This window comes from Mchenga conophoros, linkage group LG2, assembly GCF_057382185.1.
Source record: "Mchenga conophoros isolate Kocher_MC1m ecotype Shallow Benthic linkage group LG2, M_conophoros_male_GT1.1, whole genome shotgun sequence".
NCBI lineage: Eukaryota > Metazoa > Chordata > Actinopteri > Cichliformes > Cichlidae > Mchenga > Mchenga conophoros.
In genome coordinates, this window is record NC_140527.1 from 36186358 (window position 1) to 36203504 (window position 17147).

At 42.0% G+C, this 17147-nt stretch overlaps 1 protein-coding gene and 1 non-coding gene across 8 annotated transcripts in view; one reads left to right on the top strand and one right to left on the bottom strand.

Moving 5' to 3' along the window:
• Window positions 1-7: 7 nt before the first annotated feature.
• Window positions 8-17147, top strand: part of bcorl1 (BCL6 corepressor-like 1) — a 34565-nt gene continuing 17425 nt past the window's right edge. For 2 of the 7 annotated variants that reach the window (XM_085243972.1, XM_085244022.1), the window contains exon 1: window positions 15380-15517. The gene's annotated coding sequence lies outside the window, so the exon portion shown is untranslated. The other 5 variants (XM_085243995.1, XM_085244005.1, XM_085243980.1 and 2 more) reach the window with 5 other exon arrangements.
• On the bottom strand, window positions 3834-3906 carry trnav-uac (transfer RNA valine (anticodon UAC)). The gene has a single exon. It is a non-coding gene; the product is annotated as a tRNA-Val (tRNA).

A 17147-nucleotide genomic window follows, 5' to 3' on the forward strand; every position in this document is an offset into this window, starting at 1 on the left:
GGGGAAAGGCCAAATTAAAATCCCAGCAGCGCAACCATTCCTAACGTATTGAAAAAGGTTTTTATTTATAAGTATTAGCACTTGTTTGTAGGCAAAGAAGAAGGAGGTTTGGTGAGTGATTCTTAAAAACTGCTTACTTTATAACGGTTGAGGGTTATTATAGGACTGTTGATAGTAAACTGGCAACACCTGGCTAACTGAATAGCGAGGCTTTATTGTCAGCGATTATTAATTATTATTTGTTCAACTATTTTATTTTGTTTTATTTCCATTTTATTTTATGTAGTAAAACTGTCGTAACGTATAATTTCTGGTGCACCTGGATAATCACACACCTGTTGCCATTATTAATTGCTATTATTAATTAATGGGTTACAGTAAGAGAATGCAAAAGCAGCCTTAGATACTTTAAACTGTTGAATATTATTTTTATCCTGTTATTTCATTAATTAAAAAGTATAATTAAAATAGTAATAAGTGCAACAACCCAGAGAAAAACAAAACTCCCAGCGTGGGAGACAAGCCATTGTTGTTGGGGGGAGGGGTAAACTACCCAAACCTACCTGCCTCTGTGTGAAAAAGGTACTGCACTTCCTGTGAAATCATGAATGAACTGTAAATAGCCACAATTTTTTTTTAAACCTGAGTTCAATTACACTAGTTCACACACAGTCCTTATTACTCCCAGACCTGTTGAATGAAGAAGTCACTTATATAGAAGCTGTCTGATAAAGCGAAAGAAGCTAAAGGATCTCAAAAAGCAACACATCATGCCACAATCTAAAGAAACTCAAGAACTGAAGGGAAACAAAGTCATTGGCATCTATTACAAAGATGTTGCAAACTAGTTTCTAGGGATTCAGGATCCAGCAAACTACAGTGACAGCCATTACCCACAAATGGAGACAACTTGGAACAGTGGTGAACCTTAACCAGAGCAACCTACCAAATTTACTCCAAGAGCACATTGTTGACTCATCCCAGAGATCACAAAAGAACCCAGAAAAACATGTAAAGAATTGCAGGCATCACTTGCCTCAGTTAAGGTCGGTGTTCATGATTCAACAATAGGAAAGACCATTAATGACCAAAAAGAACACAAAGGCTGCCAAAAGACAACAAAAGTTGAACTTTTTTGGTGCTGTTAAAGTGATGGTCTGGAGCCACTTTGCTGCTTCAGGATGCTGTAATTGATGGAGCCATGAATTCATCTCTGTAACAGAAAATCCTGAAGGAAAATGTCCTGCAGTCGGTTTGTGCCCTGAACCTCAAGCACACCTCCACCTCTGAGTGGCTCAAAAAAAAAGAAGCTAAATTAAGATTTTGAAGTCACCTTATCAAGGTCTGGCTATCCAATCACATTGAGATGCTTTGACATGACTGTGAACAGCCCAGTAATGCTCAAAACTCCAGTGTCACTGAATTAAAACAATTCTGCAAATAAGATAGGGCCAAAATTCCTCCACAGCGATGTAAAAGACTCATCGCCAGTTATTGCAAATGCTTGATTGCAGTTGTTGCTGTCAAGTGGTTTAACAAGCAATTACTTTTCACGTAGGGCCACTTAGGTTTGGATAGCTTTTTTTTTAAATACATGAAATCATCATTAAATGTCTGTATTTACTCAGGTTATCTTTGTCTAATTTTAAAATTTGTTTGATGATTTAAAACCTGTAAGTGTGGGAAATATGGAAAAACTTTCATAGATGCTCTTCTGCATACCTGGATTGTAATGAGTGGTTATTTGAGTTGCTGTTGCCTTCCTATCAGCCTAATGCTGCCGGGTCACTCTCCTGTGACGTCTGGCATCAACATCACTTAGAGAACTGCCACTCACTGGGTATTTCCTCTCTATTGGATCATTCTCTGTAAACTCTGTAGATATATTCTGTGGAAAAATCCCAGTGGATTAGCAGTTTCTGAAGGAAAAGCCTGTCTGGCACCAACAACCAGAGTGTCAGAGTTACAATCAGAGTCACTTAAAGCACTTTACTTCCCCATTCTGATACTTTGTTTGAACTTCAGCAGGTTGTTTTGATTTGCAAAGAGTTGGTGTCATATGATTTGCCAGTTAAATATTTGTGTTAACGAACAGCTGAAACATTGTACCTAATGATGTGAGTGGAAGTCTAATGAAGTCTAGAAGTTTCTTTTCATATGGGCTGTCATTTAATGTCAAACCATGGTCTCACAGTTCTACTTAAATTACTATTTTTGATATTGTTCTTCCGCATCGTCCTACTTCTTCCTCCTTTACGTCACATTGCTTTCACCAGTTATTGGTATCAACCTTCAGCTCTCGCTTGCTTTCTGAGTCCTCTAAACTGTCTTGTTGCAGTTTAATTACCTCAGAAAAATTTTGCGTTGTGTTTGATAAATGACGTCTGTGCTGTATTGATATCTACTTCTGCCTCGTGTTATTAGAAGTTATGCATTGCATGCGAATCACTGTGGAAAAATGTGTTTAGGGAGTGATCGCATGTTTATCATTTTGAAATACAGTTAAATAGGATCTGCAAATTGTGTCTAAGTAGGTGAAACTTGTTTTGCCAAAAGGATGATTGATTCAGTTTAGGACACTGAAAATATGGTCTTGAGAAATGGGAGTTAATGGGAGTTTTTGTAGGTATGTGTTTGCAGAATCACAATACTAATTACTAAATTAATGCTGTTAAAAGATAACAATAAGATAAAATATACTATATTTATCTCAGGTGTGGGAAATTCTTTTGTTACACCACTTCAATAATAAAAACAGCAACAATGATAATAGCATTAAAAATTATAATAATTAAGCATTTCAGAATCAACAAAGCAAAAGTAAAATTCTAAAATTCAGTAAATAAAGTTTTGTTACCACATAGGATTCAAATAAAATGTCTAAATGAGCATACAGAACATTCAGATGGTTTTCTGCTTTACACGTGTTGTACTGTAGTTATTGCCTGCGGTATGAAGGGTTTTCCGTTTCTGTCCTCGTGGCAGCAGAGCTGAATTGGTCTGGTAGAGAAGGTTCTCCAGTAAGTCTTGTAGAGGGTGGTTAGAATTATCCCAGATAGAAAGCAGTTTGTTAAGTGACCTCCTGTCCACCGCAGTTTTAGAAGTGTCCACCTTCCAGCCAGTGCCTGCTCACCCTCTTCTTGTATACAGCCTCTTCTAGTTCAGCCTGTTGTCGATGTGTTACTTGTAGTCGTCCACCACGCCAACATCTTACCCCAGGATAGACACAGGCCATGTAGTCTTCATCTTCCTTCTGAAGTTGATCCCCAGCTTTCTGCTGTTATTTACATTTAGAAACATGATTCTTGTTAGACCACGGCACAAAACCATCCACTAGTGGTGTGTAGCTTCCTCTTGCCCATCACTTATTCATCCAGACACTGCAGAATCATATTTCTGTTGGGCCTGTTGGGGCCTTAAAAAGAAAATTTACAGGTAGCCTTTCAAACCAGTATTTTTCACCATTAGAGTGTAAATAATCTCACACCAACAAGAAACTTACACACTCAACTCGGTCATATCACGGCCAACAAGTGGACACGTTAGGCCAGAATGACAGACGTATAGAAGATCTACCTATTTTCAAAGAGTAACAGGACAACCTGTTAGTCTTTAGACAGGTTGTCCTGTTACCCTTGCTTCATATATGCTTTTTTGCCATTCAGAGAATATCGCTATGTATTTTTAAGTGGAGTCCAGCCTGAAGTTTGTATATTTGCAAAGTTTTAGAAGTATAGAGTAAGTGTACATTAGTTTCATTTTAATAATTTATCAGCATAGTAACCTACCTACTGCAGAGGCTTCCACTCAGTTTCGAAGCAGAAAAGTATTCCTGGTTCCACTGGGGCTCGAACCCAGGACCTTCTGCGTGTAAAGCAGACGTGATAACCGCTACACTATGGAACCAGCTGATTGTCCTTTCCGAAGTGTAGCATAATAAAGAATACGCGATACATCTAACGTGGCTAATAATTGCTTGTTTTTTCCAATATGATGAAGGAAAGCCGCTTCGAGAGTCCGCTGGTATTCGCTGCTCTTTCAAGCGGTTCCCTGTGCTTCGCTGCTTTTTAGACAAAGTGACGATGAGTGTCAGTCTCTCCCAGTAAGTCATCTCGCTCGGATACTAACCTAACTACGTCCTAATCTAACCTAGCTGCTGCTGTTTTTAGTTCCAGCGCCAGTGGAGCCCCCCTTTTCTTTTTGCTTGTTTGACCGATCACACGTTATGGTAGCTAGCACCGAGGTGCTACTTGTGAGCTGGAAATAATCGAGCGGGGCGAGTCGCCTCCATTTGTCCGTGTGTCCAGCCTTCCGACTGCATGAACTAACAACATACCAAGTCAGGATTAGCGTTTCTAGCTTAGGAAGCACTCTTGGCTTATCCGGCTAGCATGGCTCAAGTGTGTTTGTTGCTCAAACATGTGATTCCAGTCTTGAAAACCTCTTTTGCCACATAGCTGAACACTGTAACTGTACTTCAGTGTATTGTGAAAAGAGGAAGCAGGCACGATGTTAGATCAAAGACTAACTGATAGCCAGACACACTGAAAGTTATTATTTACCTTGGCCATGTGTTAAAAACACACATTTAATGCTGTAATATTTACACTACTTAGCAGGTTTAATCATTACACATGGCTGTATGTGACATTTAGACAAGCAGAATAACGAGGCAGAGAGCAGCAACAAGCAGGGTATTTAAACATGTCCAGCAGAAGCAGTCTAGCTTTTTTAACGCTGTCCTGCTTATCTGTATCTGTTGTATCTATTGTGCATTATTCATCTCAAGAGCTCCAGAGGTGCCCATCAGAGGGTTCAAATATAAATTCCTAAGCGCTCTCATCCTCTTGCTAAATTGTGATAAGTGTGTTTGCTGCTGATTGGTGAGGCTCCTCAATCAGGCTTCTGTTCAAATGGCCGGTCCCTCCTGTTTTTTTTATGCTCCTGTGGGGTCTGAAATATGTATTCATATTTATGTTCTTTGCAATGACTTGATCTTCAATCATGCACACTATAAGTTATTTGTTCCAGAGGTTTTCCTTTCGCTGGCCTCTTGAAATCGCCTCAGCATCTCATTCTTCCATTTTTAGCTGTTTTGACTCCAGCTTTCTTCGGTGCCAATGAGGGAAGGGGAGTCAGGCTGGCTGAACAACGTGGGGATGACAGCTGCGTCTGTTTATCATGTGGGGTACAATAGCACACCTTGAGAGCCAGCCAGAGCTTGTATTCTCACTGATCCAACACAGCAGGCCAGAATTAATCATATAGATTCATATGTGGGCAGGATCAAAATGCAAGACATGCTAGATCTGTGCCACAGACTTCATTTGACCAAATGGTATCTGTGTATGACGCTAGACAGGCCATACAGTATCACAAAGTAAACTTGGAAGTTAAAAGTTAAATTGCTAAGGAGATATTTTAAATTATTTTGTTAAAAACATTGAAAAGCTTAAATTGCTTACATTTTCTGCTCAGTTCCCTGAATCCCAGTGTATTATCTTTGTCTGATAGAAACTTAAAGTATGACACAAAACTCAAATAAGATAGCAGAATTACCTTTCATAAAAGAACTTTTTAATAAAAATTGTTTTTTTTATGTTTAAACTCTCTTGTAAAGTAAATAGAGTTATTCATCTAAACACCTTGTAGCCTAGACTATTTAACAGTTTTTAAATAGTCATTTTCAAACAATTTCAGTCTTATAAATATTAATTTTCTACACAATTTCCTACCTGACCTCTTTACAATGAGCAGGGTTTTTTTTAAAGTATGTATGTAAGATTTAAAAAAAAATCTTTATCCCCCAAATGAGAAATCACTGTGTTAAAGCAGCTAAAACATGAAAAGCAACTTAGCTCAGTAACATGTGTACAGTATCACAAAAGAAAATAGCTTGAAAAGTTTTAAATAGAAAAAACAATAAATTAAGAGCTCAATAAATGTAAATATAATATAATAAGTGCCTTAAATCTGATGATTTGGTGAAGACCTTTTGTACGTGTCCTTGTGGCAGCAGAGTGCAACAGAGAAAGTGTTCAGCTGCGTGTCCAACAAGTGCTGCAGAAGGTGGTGAGGATCCATTAACTATCCGTAGCCATTCACTACATCTTCACTCATTTGGATGACCTCCTCATCAGCTGATGGAGGAATCCAGAAAGTGTGTTGACTCTAACTGGGGCAATAGCGATGCTAAAATTCATCAGCGAGTTAAATGGATGCATTAAAACAGCTTTACTCAGTGTTTAGACCCCACAAACATTCTTTCACAGTACCGTGCTTCGGAATGATTTAATTTACTGAATTAATCCAAATTTTTCCCTTCACAATATGCATACTTTCTGAGTCAAAGACCCTAGAAGTACACCAGAGGCTCCAAATTCATGACTGTTAAAAAATGCTGTGAGTTGTTATAGCTATTTATCCCACATTATATGATGCACTTTTCAAAGTTTTCTCAAGTGATAGAACATCCAGGGCACCATTGCTGGGCTCTGTTACTCTGGACCATGAACATTCAATTGATGCAGTTTTGTTATTGAAGCTATAATGTATCTAGTGGAATCGATGCTCATAGTTATTCATAGGACGAAATTGTCGTCAAACAGATTTGGTTTCAGTTTTTAACAGACGTCAAATGTGTTAGTCATCCCTGAAAATTTTATGTGGATATGTCCTCTACTTAAGCAGTTACAGATGTTTAAAATGCTGGGCAAAAGGGTCAGCTAAGCCATTTCCTATGTACTCTGTATATAGGAATTGGCTTATCTCACCTATGTACAATTTTGAAATTAAGTCTTATATTAATTTCCATTTATAGATCAGATTGAATTATCTTAGAGCTATGTTCATTTTAAAGGACATTTTGTGTTTCTGGTGTCAAACAGAGATACTGAAAGCATTGTTTTCTTTGTAGCACATTTGTAAAGATTATTTAAAATTGCTTCTTTTTTGGCTTGAATTTTAACTTCACCAGCTGTCAATCACCTTAATAGTGCGTGGAATGAAACAGGATCAAGGTTTGGGACCAAGTTTTTTGTCAAATGAGGACATATCTGCATGTACTTACATGTCCACTATTGATGCTAGGCAGTTCCAAATGCCATTTCTTGGACTTGTAATAAACTGCAACTTAAAAAAAAAAAATTGGATTATTGCCGAGAGTTGCACCAGCAAAATTTTCTAAAAATAAATAAATTAAGATACACAGAAGTTAAAAGTAAGGTCTGTGTTGTAATTTTAGATTTATATTTACAAGTAATGTGATCACAGTAAGAGAAGGTTTAAATCATCAGTACTCTCTGCCAAGGAAACCCCTGTTAGGGACGCTCCTTTCAGGATACAAATGTTCAAATTCTGGGCAGAGAAGACAAACAGCGGGAGTGAGAGGTAAAGGGGGCTATCTGCATACGTCTGAAACTGACCGATGCCACAAACTATCAGCCCTTTTATAATGCAGTCTTACGATCCCTTCCGAGGCAATTCAACTCCCATTCACACCTTGACCCATGTGACCTTAATGACTCACACAATGGCAGGTTGTGGCACTGTCTCACAGAGAATTCACACCTTGGCTCATGTCACCCTAAAGACTCACTGGATGACTGGGTGGGTCAGTATCACCTCCAAGGTGACAACTTCAGTTAAGGTTAAATACCTGGGAATCATATCACCTTTTAGAACTAAAGAAGCCTTTCAGATCAGAATGTCTTCATGAACGTTATAAAAAGAAGGCCAGTAGCTTTTTTCTCAAGCACTTAGGACAAGGATGACTGGCTGGACCTTATCCTATCTGACTTTGGGCTAGATCAGAGACAGGTAAAAACACTTTCACAGTGAGTGGAAACCAGAATACCCAGGGGAAACCCACATTGCCACAGGAAAAGCATGCAAACTTCACACACAAAGGCCGCAGCCGACCATAAGGTTCAAACCAGGGGCCTTAGTACAAAGCGAGAGAGCAATCTGAGTCCTGAAATAAACAAAAGATTGGAATATGTTTGCCAGTGAGCAGATATGGATCAAAACAGTGCTCGATTTGAAATGCTTTAAAATTGGCTTAGTGTTAATGTTAAATGTAAAAAAATATATATTTTGTTTGTTTACAAGAAATCTCCACAGGGCGTCTTGTTGTGGAATATTGCTCCGTAGTGTCACTTGTGGTCAAATATTCCAAAGCATGCCTTTAACACAGGACTGAAAACAATGCATTTTGGATATATTTGTATTGAAGACAGCATGGCAATGAAACTATTCTCCCCCCCCCCTTACAGCAACAAGGTCCTAGGCTTGAATCTGGCAGCTATATAGAGCCTTCCTTTCTGGGGAGAGTATCTTCTGTCTGTGTGGGTTCTGTTATGGACTCCGGCTTCCTCACAAAGTCCACATACTTGGTGATTATTGTAGGTCGGAATGTGAGCATGAATGATTATCTGTCTCTATGTTAGCCCTATGATAGACTGGTGATGTGACCTTGGTATACCTCACCTCTCTCCCAGTGACAGCTGGTATAGGCTACAGCTTCCCAGTGACCCTGAATTGGATAAATAGTTAGGAGAATGCATGGATGTGTGGATGAAGCTCTTCCTTTATGATGATGTGTTCTAACAACAGAAAGAGGCCGGCCATAAAAAACTGAAATCACAAATGCACTTGTGATAAACAGAGAGAATGTGGACACATAGAGGTGAAACTGAAACTGATAATTATTTGATGCAGTGCACTTGTGTGATTTATAGCGAAGCGTGTAGTGCTACGCTGCAGACCGGTCTGTTAACAGAGTGACAGCTGTCTTGTATAAAAGGTTTGTGATGCTTTGAGTCAATCATAACTGATTAGAAAAATGTAAGCTTCAAGTGGGTGAAAGAATTTACTCCTAATCTTCTTCTACACAATAATGTGTACCCGCCATCAAGAGTAGACGGCCTGATTTGGTGCAGACCAATGCAGATGTTGTACCATCTTGAAAATCAGTCACTGGAACTAAATTGCTGTTTCAGTTGGACTTTAATCTCTGCAGCGTGTTCCCAGTTTTACAAGCAATGTCATTTGCTGTTAGATGCCTGTGGCCATTTTGATGGTCATCTTCTCGGACTTACGCATGATTCCAGTGACCCGGAGCCCTGGAGAGTGTGACCTGCAGAGCCGTCTAGGTCTCAGTCGAAGGTTTGTGCCATATCTATAAGCGACATCTACAGTTTTCTCATTCTGAATCATCTTCCTTTTATGTTCTTGTCTGTCTATTTGTCTTTTCTCCTCATGAAACACCTTAAATTGATCACATGCCACATGAACATCTGGCTGGTTGTCAGAATTGCTCAAGAACATTTCATTTAGCCCTAGTGTTGTGGGTTGCGGATGTTGTGCTAGTGTTTCTTGTTAAGTTTTAGGTCCCCCATCCCAAAATGATGCATATTAATATAAAATGTGTTTTTAAAAAATCAGCTGCAGTGTCCCACTTACTCTGGATAATTCTTAGATGTCACTGTCAGCAGTTTCCATAGACTCTGTCCATCAGTGTGAAGTTGTGTATTTTCAGTGACACAGCAAGGTCTTTAGATCATCCAGACTGTCCATTATCAGTCAGATATCTCAAAATCTGGGCAGATAAAATCTAAACTGTGAAATCCTAAAGCTTTCATGTGCAGTAAGCATGTATGTCATTTTGTATTTGGGCTTACAATTTAACCGATATGATGGTGTCTAAAAAATAACCAGCTCAGGTTAGCCTGCAGTCAGTCCCCTAAATAGATAATTGTGTGACCATGAATTCAGTGGAAGCAGTGGCCATTACTGGCACAGACAGCTGTCCTACTGTGCAGTGTGTGTAGCAGTTGTCTGATGAGGCTTTTATAGCATCTCTGACAGTTTTGCTCGGTCAGATCCTTTATGAAAGATCTCAGGTACTGCTCCCCAGTTCCTCTTTTCAAGAAAAAGAAGTATGTCTCCTCCCTAAATCTGCAGACAAGCCTCATTTGGCAAATAGACCACGGGCCCTATATCATAAACTTCCACTAACACACATTCAATCCATCCATTTTCGCTTGTGTTTGCTTTTAGCGCTTTACCTACTGGTTAAGTTTTGATCCGTTGAAGGTTTGTATCCTGGAAAATGTGGTACTTTAACAGCAGTGATGATTTGTTCACTGACTTAAGCTACTTTTACAGCCTCTAATAAGTTGCCTGGGTGTCCCGACCTTTCTGGCCCTTTGGGAGGTCCAGGCATAGCAATGCAGCAAAATGCTTGAATTTAACTAAAATGAATTTGTTAACTGAAATAAAATAGACATTGTGTTATGTGAATCTCACTCACTTGCTTTTTAAACTTTATTTTTCTAACATCTATATTTGTGCTGTTGTAATATTTATTCTGTCTTGTCTGTCATGTTGCCAAGAGAACAAGCTATTTCTGTTTTTAATTAGCCTCTGTGAGCTTCTTTCAAGACTTTTAAAGTGATTCATTAGTAACTCAACAATATATTTATCCACAGGTTTGGTTTGTAAAGCAAAACCTTTGGCCGTCATATCTACAGATGATGTCAGACTCTTTATTAGCCTGTGTGGGTGACATTTAGGACACAGGCCCTCCATCGTGCTTGTGCATATTTTGGTTCTTTTTTTTTTTGGTTTTGTTACTTCATCTGTTCACAATCCAGAGACAGTGAACTGGCAGAGAGAGGGAGGTGTGGCATGCAACAAATGCCACCCAGCGTGGAGTTAAACAGTTACAGTTAGAATAATATGGTATGCCCTTAACCTTTTTAGTATTATGCTGTATCAGTTTGCAGATTCATCATAACACTCACTGCCCTCAAGTGCTGTTGTTTAGAGACTGCATCTGAACTACGATATTTCATTCACACAGGAAATATATATAGGCTGTCTAACTCGTGTCCAAAGCTTCCTGCCTTAGCAGATTCATATTAACACCCGCTCTAGAAAAGGTATTACTCAATACCTTTATTTTACAGCACCACACAGAATGGTAAAGCTACAGCCCGAGCAATATAGGATGTTTTAAATGATGGACAGACCATGAAACAGTGACACGACATAAACAGTATTCAGTATTTAGCATCTGAAATTGCAGTTGCGGTATATCTGCTGTGAGCTAATATCAGCAAATATAAAGCCCACCAGTAAAGGTAGTTTCTAACCATTTTGTCTCCACTGCTAAACATGTAAAAACTTATTGGGTAAACTGTGCAGCAGTGGCAAAGAAAATGTATTTACACTTCATGTAAGTGGCTACGTTTTAACAAACAATGAATGAACCTTTACAGTGAAAACTGGTCACTTTGATTTTTGGCTTTTTACTTCTTTTTGCACATCTGCAGTGAGCTGGATGGCCTCGTAGGAGACTGCAGCGTGCCGTGATTAATTGGGCTGCACGGGTCTGACGCTAAACCATCATTAGAATGTTAAAGTAATGCGTGGGCAGCTTAATTGGACTTGAAGACACGCTTAATCAAAATTTAGATCACACCTTTTTCTTTTCTTTTTTTAAGTGACCTCTAAGCAGAACATCTAAATCTGCTGTGAGAAGCTGCTTTATAAGGACTGTATGTCTGACTCGCCGAGGATCGTTCATTTAAAGATTCAAGCCCACCGAGCACCCAGCGTGTTTGTTATTCACCTGTAGGGCTTTACCCGGCGCTAGGACCCAGGGTGCGCGATTTTCATCTCCAGCTGCTGCAGACCGAAAACTGGCAATAAGGGAAGATCGCGAGGACAAGCCAAAATTACATACTGTATTCATTCTACTTCAAAATCACATCCCCGGACCCGCAGCGAAGCCACCGTGGAGACAACAATAGCTTGTTGCGCTGTGTGTGAAGGCTTTGTGGCTGTAGACGGCTCGGAGCGCAAGGTAAGACGGTGCAATACCATGCGATTACTAATAACAAAGGCGTTACGGGCGAGCAGGGGGCATTAAAGGGGGCATTGCACAATGCTATTGAGGGCGAGCAAAACTCTGCCAAACTTTGACCTGGATATCTGCATTTTCTAGTTGTCGCTGTCTTGCGGGAGCCGCTACCGGAGCCTGTAGTTGCGGAGATGTTTCGCTGTTATCCCACGGCATTATGTAGGATCGTGTCACATGTAGCCTATGGACAAGCCAACTTGTGTGTCGAGATGACATCTGAGTGTGCAGTCCAAGCGTGCCGGCAGTGGATGCAGTCGGTTACCCAAACGCGGACACGGTAACTGAAGGCAAAGAGATATGTTTTAATTTCAGGCAGATTTAAAAGGCGATGTGGACGGCGCATCGGGCCATCCATTAACCTGGAAAATAAGAACATCACCCTGACTGTTTCTGTGATCGGCTGCCTTCCTCCTTTCGTTCGCTGTGGAATAATTCATTACTTAGACCAAGATGGAAGAATAATGCGCTTGATTTTCACTCAAGCGCGTTATTCTTCCATCCTCCCAGCCTCGACATTCAACACTGACCAGGTGAACCACCAACTCAGACGGGACATCCTCGTCGCTGCTGGAGAGCATGGCGGCCTAAATAGGTAGGGTCGATAATCTCCAATATGACTCACAGATAGATGACTGTGAATGCCCACTTTGAAGACGGTGTATTCTTTCATAAAAAGAGATCGGGCCTTCGATATAAACAACGTGCCTTCATCTATATCGCAGTTGTCATAGTGCATGTGCGGACTGCTACATCCCTGCTCGACTGATTTACAAATGCACGTATAACAAGTTTTTTTTTTTTTTTGAAGCCCTCAGATGTCCGATGTGCAGCCCGTGAACCAAACTCGTCTATAATTGGTGAAGCGCCGAGCGGCCGGCCACTACCGGGATAGCTCTTGCGCGGTCGTTGAGGTCTCCGGGTTACCCCGACTCAGACACAATGCGATGTGTCAGCAGGCGACTTTGTGATACTCGTGCTTTATGCTCGGTCCTCTTCGGCGTTCTTCCTCCGTTTTTCCTTCTTTCTTTTTTACTGATCGGCGTTTTTTTTGTTTCCCAATTTCACGTTTGGCCATCTGTCAACGATTTGGCTGCCTGCACGCAGCCATTACTGAGCGAATGGCGAAGGGCATGTTAGAGGCTCTCACACACCGATCCACTCCGCGATAGGAGAGCAGCAGCGAAGTAGTTTCTGCTCGCGGTGCTCTCGGCGGATGGACGCGATCGTTTGTCCTGCACCGCCGTGCTGGTCAGGATCCGACACAGATCGTGCATGGTAGTAAACAAACTCTTTTTCAGTGGCGCGACGATGTCAGGGTCCCCCCGTGTGTATGCGTGCACGGTTATTTCCTCACCATCGCAAGTATTGAGAAAAGTAGGAAATTTGTTGGCCTAAAGGAGCGGATACCCTTGTAAACAGCAGGCCTGCGCTGCTTTCAGGATTCAGGTAAGACAAGTGGCCTAATTACAGCAGGGTAACCTGTACCGCTTAACTACTGAGCCAAAATGTGATTATGGAGTGAGAGGGCTAAATATCCTGTGGTTGTTTATCTTTTGAGGGGAGAGAATCGGGCAGGACCAAGTGTAAACCTCCTGCTCCACAGGCTGGGTTGAAACTTTAAGGTTTTTTTTGTTTGTTTGTTTGTTTGTTTGCCTTTGTTTGAATGGAAGCTGCAGATGTGTTGTCATTCACTTCATAACTGCACACATGAGCTGGTGGTCGACAGATATCCAGCTCCCTGCAGTCAGAGAAGGAGGAGGCTGCTCATGTTTCAGTGTGAACTTGTTCCAATTCACAACAGGCTACAAATGGTTGTAAACGAATGGGGATTTTGTTCTATTACAAATGAGGCACACAACCTTCTAGAGAAGGTTGTAGATGATATTACCTTTGCAATAACGTGTCTTGTTTTGTATCCTGACCCTCTTCGGTTGTGTTAAACACAGTGTGGCTTCTATATTAAGCATGTTTGGATTGTTGTCAGTAGGTTGTAGGCTCTTGTCCTTGTGCATTGGGTCAGCTGTCTGGATTTTTATACAGAGAAGAAATCTGAGGGCTAACATTAACATTCAAAACCCAAGCCTCATCCATATTGTAGTTATGCCTTGAACTTGTCTTAAAACCACTTCTCTCTATCCAGTTAAAACCTGAGCTGACCTGATAGTAACAGGAAATGTGATTTTGACACACAGCACTGCAAGAGGTGAATGACAGGGAACTGAAGAGGCACCGCTGAGGGAATGGCACTCTGTTTGTTCATATATTCATTATAAATGTTTATTAGCGGCCGTGTTTATAGAATTGCTTCACAGCATGAGGCCTGGACTGGCTCATTCCAAGTGTCACATAAAATATTAATAATAATAAAAATCACATGCTTCAGTTGGGATGTTTTCAGCATAATACATGTGGTGACTGTGCATGGCAAAAAGGAAGTAAATTTGCAAAGAAGAATGATGAGTTGTGTTCTTGGTGTTTTCTATGAAAGAGAGCAAGCATCTGCGAGCAAATTGTTGATGTGAATAATCCTAACTCAGCACTTTAATAACATCACTTTTGGTTTGTAAAGCAATGTGAAAATAGTTATGCAGATAGTTTAAAATCAGTTCGATTAAACACGATGAAAACACAGGTGTAAAATTTCCAAAAGAGCTTGCAAGAAAAAGTTGGGTTTGAGCTGAGCTGACAGAGGTCAGTGCTGGAAGCTTAATCTCATTCACTGGTAAGGTTGGATGCATGGTATCGTCACAAATAACGAAAAAATGTATGTGAGGATCATAGGTTTCATGCGTATCTATTTCAAAAGAATCCAGTAAAATAAAAAAGGAAAAAAGTAAAGCTTTCCCCTCCACATCTTCTCCCAGCTATAGTCCGCCAGTCTGCAGCCTACAGCATGTAACTGGAGAGCCTCCAACACCCCGGAGTCTTTCTTCCTCGCGTTAATTCCCCTGCAACGGACCCAAACCTCTCCCACTCTTTTTTTTAATTCATATTGTGGCCGTTTAGAAACCATCACCCACAGCTGACTGTTAATTGACCCGCTGACACCCAGGCGCGCACGGACATCCAGCGATACTCGGGGCTAAATTTGTTGTTGTTGTGGGTTTGAATAAAATGTTTTTGTTTTTTAAACGAGGTTTATTACTTCGTTACCCCGATAAGCCTTTTCAGTTTAGCGCACCGTTACACTCTTTTGGTCGCGATCCCCCCCATTCCCCTTGAGCGGCTGGAGCTCGCGTTGCATGCCGGTACCTGCAGTCCTCACCGCTCCCTGCCTCTCCAGCGTTTAATCCTGGGCGTGGATAGCCGAGCACTACATCTCCCATGCTGTCACCGTGCACCCTTCTGCTCCCCCCCACCCCCTCTCTCGCTCTCTCTCACACCAGACTGGAGACTGGAGATACGGAACGGACCGTCTTGGCGACCCCCCCTCTCCTACCCTCCCCTCCTCCCTCCCCCAGCCCCTCGGACTTTTAGGACCGAAAACCGTCGAGATCAGTGAGCAGCCGCGGACTGTAGAGGCGAAAGGCTGGACACGGCCGTATCACAGTCGTGCCTGCACGGTGGTTCACATGCCATCTGGACGAGCAGGTTCGTAACTGTTTGTGTCATTAGAAATCTTTTTATCCCTACAGCTGATTGTCTTGGGGACTATTCAGTATTTTGCGTAGAAAGAGAAAGCCCGAAAGGGGCCGGAGAGGAGAGCAGAGGACAGGCTCGGTGGGTCGGGGGCTCTGATGAATGCCTTTCCACGCCGAAGTGGCTCAGTCGGTCCGCTAAAGGGCCGATAAGAGGGACGGGAGCACTTCGCATTAGGTCGGGGATAAATAACAGTAGCTTGCCTCAACATGCAAACCGCCGGGAGAGCTGCGAGGGCTTCGCGGAGAATCCGCTGCGCAGGGAAGCTGGAAACCTAACGTTGCTGGAGGTGGTGGTGGTAGTGGTGGTCAGCGGAGTTAACTATATTGTTTGCCCCCTTTTCATGGCCACTCCAGCCGCACAATAAGTTGTGCCACCCACCCCTATGGTCGTTCTCCTGCTGGTTACTTTTCTTCCCCCCCACACACACTTATCTGCCAGTAAGTCTGCGCCTCCAGTTTTCTGTGCTATCAGCGGCAGAAACGGATTATTTGTTTGTAAAAACGTCTACCGGCAGGGTTACTTTGTAGGCTGATGAAACGGGCCAGGAGTTTAGTTTGTTTGGCTCTCCCGTTGTTCTCCCCGCGTCTTCGCATTGATGTTCACTTACCTTATCAGGGGGAGATGTGACACATTGTGTGCTCCTACGTCGTAGCCCAGGCAGCCACTAGACAGGAGCGGAATCTCTCGTGTCACTTTGCTATATTTTCCTCAAACATCTGTCTTTCATCTCTGGACCTTTCCATCCCATCCTCTCCGGGTTATTTAGACGAGGTTCAGAGACGCAGACAGCCTGTCTGCTCAGTTTGCGCCCGTGTTTTTGTGCGGATGGACCGATCACCTGAGAGCCAGTTGCCATTCTCTCATTATGGTGACTGCTCGCCATCTCCAGCGAGAGAGAGAGGAGGGAGCGACCTGGAGCTCTCCAGAGTTTTTTCTTGCTGATAATTATAGCAGAGGTAAACGTGTTGTTTTCGGGGTTCCCTAACGCTTCAGTGGGCATGTGTTGTTATTGTGCACTTTTCAGATGTGACATTGGGAACGTGTGTCTTTTGTGCCGTGTACGTGGGCTGGGCAGCGAGCTGACCGGGTGGAAGTAGGCTACATCGGAACAATTTGGCTTCTTCGCGGCTGTTTTTCCTCAAAGGCTTTTTCTTTCTTTCTCTCTTTTCTCCCAGGCTCGACTTTGTGTTGTCCACGGTGTGTGTGTGAGGCTGTCTGTGTGCGTATGCGCGGACTGCTGCATATATTTACTGGCCTACATCAGAGCGGATGAATTCAAATGTTTAGTGGCGGAGTCGACCGCGATCGCAGCACAAAGACAAAGTAGCTGTAAGCAACTGTTGTACGGTAATGTATGCAGACCGTCGCTGCACACAGCGGCATCTGCATCGCTGGATTTCCCTTTTTTCAGTCGTGCTCGCAGATTCCAGCAGAGATTGGCTTGTCAGTCATTATGTGCATCATCTTCGTTATGTTTCACTGATTCAAGGGTGAAGCATTTCCCCCCAAAGCTTTGGCACAGATTTTCTTGTTGCACAGTCCCTTTTGTAGTCGTCTCATTTGCTTGCAGATGCGCTCG